Below are 6,201 nucleotides of genomic sequence, written 5' to 3'. Positions count from 1 at the left end.
GGGGAAAATCCAAGTATGTAACTGCTGACCGGGAAGAACACATTTCTGCCCCCTCCTGTTGGACGAGAGCTGACGTAAGCACCCTCCCCCAGGTGGTGGCCTGGTGTAGCTTCTGTGAGCCAAGTGGACCTTCAGCAGCAGGCCCCGCCGGGTCGGACATGAGCAGCGGGCCAACCCGCAAAGGCCACGTGCTGCCTGTGTTCTTGCCGCCATGGTCATTTCGTTCGCGGAGCATCCTGCTGCCCTCCTGCGGGGGCCATTCGCGAGCCTCTCTCCCAAGCCCTCCGACTGTCCGTCCAAGTCAGCTTGCCCAGCCCACCCGCCAGCCCTGCTCAGAAATCAGTACAGATCTGCAGACCGTGACGCGATCGACTCGAAATTTTGCCCATTAGAGGATTTTCTTTCTTGACTGCCTCCCAGGACCATCTCTCGGAAGGGCATTATTTATTTTTAAATAAAGAGGCACTTATTAATCACCCGCATTTAAGGAAAGGGCTGCCGATTCTCTAGATTCGGAAGTGAACACCTTAATTACAAAATGCCACGTTTAAACCCTCTGCTTGGAAGCAGGCCTATGTCTCAGGCTTGGCTTCCTCTCCTTAACGAAATCTCTACTTTCTTGGCTACAAAAACAGACAAAACAAACAAACAAATCCAAACTTCTGTTTTCACAACTTTTATAACATTTTTTATTGTGAAACCACAACTGCTTTTTAAGTGTCGGTTCAGCCATGGACTTGTGCAACCATCTCTAGAACTTTCCTCGGCCGGGCCCTTTTGCTGCAATAACGACCCTTCGTACGTGCCAAGTGCCATGTAAGGGCTTTACAGATTAAGTTGATGAGTTTTCAAAACCATGTGTGAGGCCAGATAGTTTTATTTTCTCTCTGTTAGAGATGAGGAAACTGAGGTACAGCTAGGGCACCAATTCATGCAGCTAGGAACTGGTAGAACCAGAATGCAAGCCCAGGCAGTCTGGTTCTAGAATTCTTGCTGTAACTCTTAATAATGGGACACTCCTGGCTAGCGACGGTGTGTGGCGGAAAGCCAGCCCCCTATAACACAAGACGGAATGCTTCTGTCCCGAAGCCATGGGAATGGAATGAGGAAGATGACACCGGTCCACAAGACAGGGCAGGCCAGGGCACTGTGTGGCTTCTTTCTGCCGTCAGGGTGTTCTCAGCCTCTACCCAGCTCTCCTTGAGGTTGAGAAGCCTTGGGGCGTGTACGACCCTGGGCCTACTAGATGATGGCCTTGGGTCTCAAAGTCACTTGGGGTCCCATGTTTGGTTTCTTTGGGGACCCAGCAGCTCACAAGAGGCTCTCTACCAAGAGAAGAACTGCTACTTGCCGAAGCAGGCTTGGCCTCGACACCCCTTCGGGCCACCCCAAGAGACTCTCCTGGGCCTTGCTCGTCGCAGCCTCCTGGGTCAAGCACCACTGGACCCCCGAGCCATGAGACCCGGGGGCAGGTGGGCTTGAACCGCTGCTCAGAGCAGCCCTAGCGCCTGTCCCTGCTTCTCTGAGACCCACTCCCAGACGCTGCCTCTGCCCCTCAGACCTCAACGTCAAGCGCAGCCCTGCTGACGCCGGACCCTGGCGCCTCCGCGGCACTGCTGCCACTCCCGCTCTAGCCTCTCCCTCATCAAACAGAGCCCGCTCCCCACCGTCCCCACTCCCTCGTGTCAGAGTCCTCCTTGGGCACACCTGGCTGTCCAAGACCGAGTCACATGCTTGCTCTTATCTGCAAAAGGACCTGGGAGAGTGAGCGTGTGACCTCTTTAATTCCATAATGGGCAGGCGCCGTCCCCCAAGAAACATAAAGAGGGCTATGTGTGTTGGCCGGCCCCAAACGACAAAACACAAAACAACCTGTCTCCAGGAGTGGCTGTTAAGGTTATGTGACTTAGGACATCCGAGCATAGGGGTCACAGGTGTGGAGTCTGAAGCTAACCACCTGGATTCGAATCCCGGGCTCTGCGACTCACTCACTGCATGACTCTGCGCCAGTTACTTCCCTTTTGTATGCTGCAACTTCCTTACCTATAAAATGGGCACACTAAGAGTACCTGCTTCCCGATCTCGTCTGATCTCGGAAGCTAAGCAGGGTCGGGCCTGGTTAGTACTTGGAAGGGAGACCACCTAGAATACCAGGTGCTATAGGTGTTTTTTTTAAAAAAAAAAAGAGTACCTACTTCACAGGCTTGTAAGGATTAAAGCAGAGCATGTAAAGAGCTTAGGGTAAAGAGCACAGAGTAAGCTTTTATGTGAGGGTGTGCGGTTCGCTGATGCTCAAAGTGCTTAGACAGCACCTAGGACACATGGCACCTTTCCCTAGTGAAACCTGCTGCCATAATCATTTTCCCTGCTTCTTGCCAACGTGGCCAGGTACTTCTGTGGACCGCATCCCAGAAGGGGGATTCCTGGGTAAAACAGTATGCACAGGTTAAGCTCGGGTAGGTATCGACAAATTAAGTTGTTAATAAGGCCCCAGTTGACACCCACCAATCCCGAACGAGCGTGCAATACTGGATTTTCATCTTTAAAATTTTTGCTCATCTTATAGGAGACAGGGTTATTATATTTGTTCACTATTTCCATTTTTACTTTTATTTATTTATTAAATTTCTTCATTAGTTTATTACTTGGAAAACCACCCAGCTTAAGAATATTGGAAAGGCTTATCACTAATCCAGCTTTTTCTACTAACGATGTACGTATAAAGGTAAGAAGTCTTCCCCAATTAATTTACAATTCAGAGTAATTCTCACGGAATCTCACTATTTCCATTTTTAAATTAGGCAGGTACTTCAAGCCTACTATAAAAAATTTTAAACTACACAATTGAAACATACTACAAAGAATAAAAATTGCATACTATTAATCCAGGTCCGCAGAGGTGACGGCCGTATTTCCATTTGGTGCATTTGGCATGATAAAAGAAGCTTTACAAATTCTCTACAAATTCTCTTCTATAAACGTTTAACCCTGTGTACTTAATTTAAATTAGTTACTAACATAAATTATTCCAATTAATTAATTAAAACCGTATGGTTTAACTAGCCAATTTTACAGATAGCTTTAATTGAATGGTCCGCCGTGGTCTCCTCTGCGCATGCGCCAGCCGCGTGACTCGTGGGTTTTGATCTGCTGTCTCTGAAAAGCAGCTCAGTGTCTCCTCAAACGGGATAGGACCAGTTTGAGCTGGTTTTGCAGTTACAAAATGGCAGGTGCAGGAAGGACTTTCTGACCTGCTCCGGAAATAGGTCGTAAAGCCACCAGGGGCCTCACCTGAAACTTTAAAGATAGAAGAAAAGGCATAAAGGAGCAGTGGAAGCGACAGAATGTGGCCGAAGTGACCCCGCCGTTTTGGGGATGGGCCTTAAAAGATCTGAAGCTTCCTGCTTGGAAGCTTTTCTGCTTGGAACACTCCTTGAAACTTGGCCATCACGCTGACAAAACTCGAGCAGCCTCGTGGAAAGGCTCACGTGGATGAGAACCGAGGCTCTCAGCTGACGGCCTGACCTGGACGTCTGGCCAACATCACCTGCCAGCCATGTGGACCGTGAAGAAGGCCACTGTGATCGGTTATCTCAGCACCCTAGCCAACGCCAGGGGAAGAAGAATCTTCTAGTCAATCAACAGCACGGCGAGAAATAATAAATCATTATAAGACCAAAAAGAAAAAAAAGGTCCACCGTGTGATCCTCTGGCCATCAGCATGAGTGCCCTTCCCCCCACACACCCTCTAGCCTTCAAGAGTATCGATCATTTTATTTTGAAAATAATACCATGCGTTTTCACGAGAATTTCTCTCATTGCCTCGTGTCAGCTGTTCACCTTTCGTTTTCAGATCCGTGGACTATTTTCCTCTTGTGTCATTTGTCTTTCTCTACGTGACTGGTCGGTGACCTTCGCGTGTCGGGAGCAATCAGTATTTTTCAGTTTAATCTTCTTTAAACTCTGGGTTCTGAACAGACTTTTGCTAAGGCGAGGGAGGAAGTCCCACAACATTCCTTTCCCGCGTTTCTACACGTGGCTGCGGCCCTGGACAGAGTCTCCTGGAAATAGCAGCTCAAGCCGTGGCCTGTGGGAGACAGAGGATTCAGGACAGGCACTGAGGCTCTTTCCCGGGCCTCTCTCTGATCCCACGTGGAACTGAAGACGCATCTCCCAAAGCCTCGGGTGTTCGGGTCTTTCTGGGAATCTAGAAGTATCCCCTGTCTTCTTCTCAGGTAGCATCTTTGTGCTGAGGTGACAAAACACAGGTCCTGGGCTCCCCAGCGAAGGAGAGGATTTGTTCCTACCTGTCCTGAGCCCTCGTAGAGAAAGTGACTCAGAGAGATGGCTACAGGGACAAAAGGTCCTTCCAGCCTCAAACAGAATGGCTTTTATTTTCCTTTGAACATTTTAATTACAGTATTGCAATGTGTCCAAAATTGAGACTTTATTAAGGGTTTTGCTGCATTAATTGGGGACATCAAGCAAGACTGATGGAACTCTTTCTTAACGGGCTCTTAACTGAGAATGTGCAAGCCGAGTGGGCCTCTATAAAGGTGGAGGTGGCCGCATAAAAGCCATTTTATGGCCCTCGTCTCAGCTCTTCTGGAGCCAGGCTTGGCCCAGGAGGAAGGCTGAGGGAAGGCGGGGGTGATGGCAGACTTCTGCCTGTGTCCCTGTAACCGATGTTGCTGATACCTCTTCTAGACCACGAAATCGGTTTTCAAACCCACTTCACCTTTCTTCCTGCAGATTAGACGTCTAACAAGATACACATTCCGTCTGGGCTGACCCTTCTTCGCTTTAACGAAATCGGGCTTCAGGGGACCTCCCTGTCTCGCCCGTACATTAAAGAGATTGAAGAGATTTATCAGAAGAGACAAATGGAAAGGTCGGGCTCCTCCTCAGGTCTTGATTCAAATAAACAACGCATAAAACAAAAACTCGAGACGGCAGAGGCTCTCTGAACACTGAGCGGATATTTGATAACAGTAAAGACATTGATTTGCATAGGGGTTAGTAGGGTGATGCGGTTTTAAAAAGAACATTTCTGGAAGGGACGCATACTGAAATATTAATGCGAGACGGAGTATAACGTCTAGGGTTTGCATGAAAATATCCAGGGTGGAAGGAGGCCGGGAGGTATAATTTTAACAAGGTGGGTCATGAGCTGATTTTTCTTAAAGGTGGGAGGTCTACCTTCAGGCTCCTATCTTCTGTGTCCTTTTTTATTTATCGAAATTTTCCACAGAGAGGGAGATTCTCTCTCTTTGTTTCTTCTCTCTCAAGAGATGGGGATAAAGTGGCCAAGAAGGTCACGCTTGCCTTTAAACTGTTCTTTCCCCTCTTTAGTGTCTCCCTTGCCCGGGTCCTGAGGCCACGAGCTACTCAGCGCTGTGCACCAGAAGGCATGCGTGCGTTTGCTAAAATCAGTCCTGCTGGTGAGGCTGGGAGCTTAACGCCCAGGGTGAGTCCTGCAGCCCTTGGGTGAGAGGGGGCCACCCCCTAACACAAAGAAAACTGGCAGGGTAAGGTGACTGGGGGCGGGGAAGGAGTCCTCCGCGTGCCTCCCAAACCAGGCCCTTTGTGGGAAGCCCCGGCAAGGGACACGGACCATTTTTTATTTTCTTTGTCTTCTCTGAGCTTTGCCTTTGCCCTGAGCGGAAGGCGTGAACTTGCCATTGGTCGGGGACTGGGAGATGCTGCGAGCAGCTGGATCAATCAGCGAAACTCTTGTCTCCTCCATCTGAGATGAAGAAAAAGTGACTTACCTGTGCAGGTTTGCCACATGAGGACCTGAGCTCACTGCTGGTAACGAGTTCTCAGTAAATGCCACTTTGTGCTTCCGAGGGTGTCAGGGCTCAGAAACGCTGCCTCGCTGGTGAAACGTCACCCTAGCTGACCAGTCCTGTGCAGGCCACCACAGGCTGCTGCCTGATGTTCTACAGTTTGTGTACATTTGCGTGTTGTGGGGTTTTTAGTCGTACGTGCCGTACGGTTGCATGCGAATCCTGACCCGTATATACCTGACACCCTATTTAACGTTGCACACTTGGTCTCCCCTCCACTCCCCTGTTTACTTGATTATTAGCCGTCCCCCTTAGAATGTCATGTCTGTAAGGGCAAAAGCTTTGCCTTGTTCACCACTTTCCCCTACCAAAACCATGGCTCCAGAACCGTTGGTGGAGGGCGATTGAAGGA

Source organism: Pteropus alecto, unplaced genomic scaffold (assembly GCF_000325575.1).
Source record: "Pteropus alecto unplaced genomic scaffold, ASM32557v1 scaffold106, whole genome shotgun sequence".
NCBI classification, from domain to species: domain Eukaryota; kingdom Metazoa; phylum Chordata; class Mammalia; order Chiroptera; family Pteropodidae; genus Pteropus; species Pteropus alecto.
Note: the sequence above shows the minus strand (reverse complement) of the source record.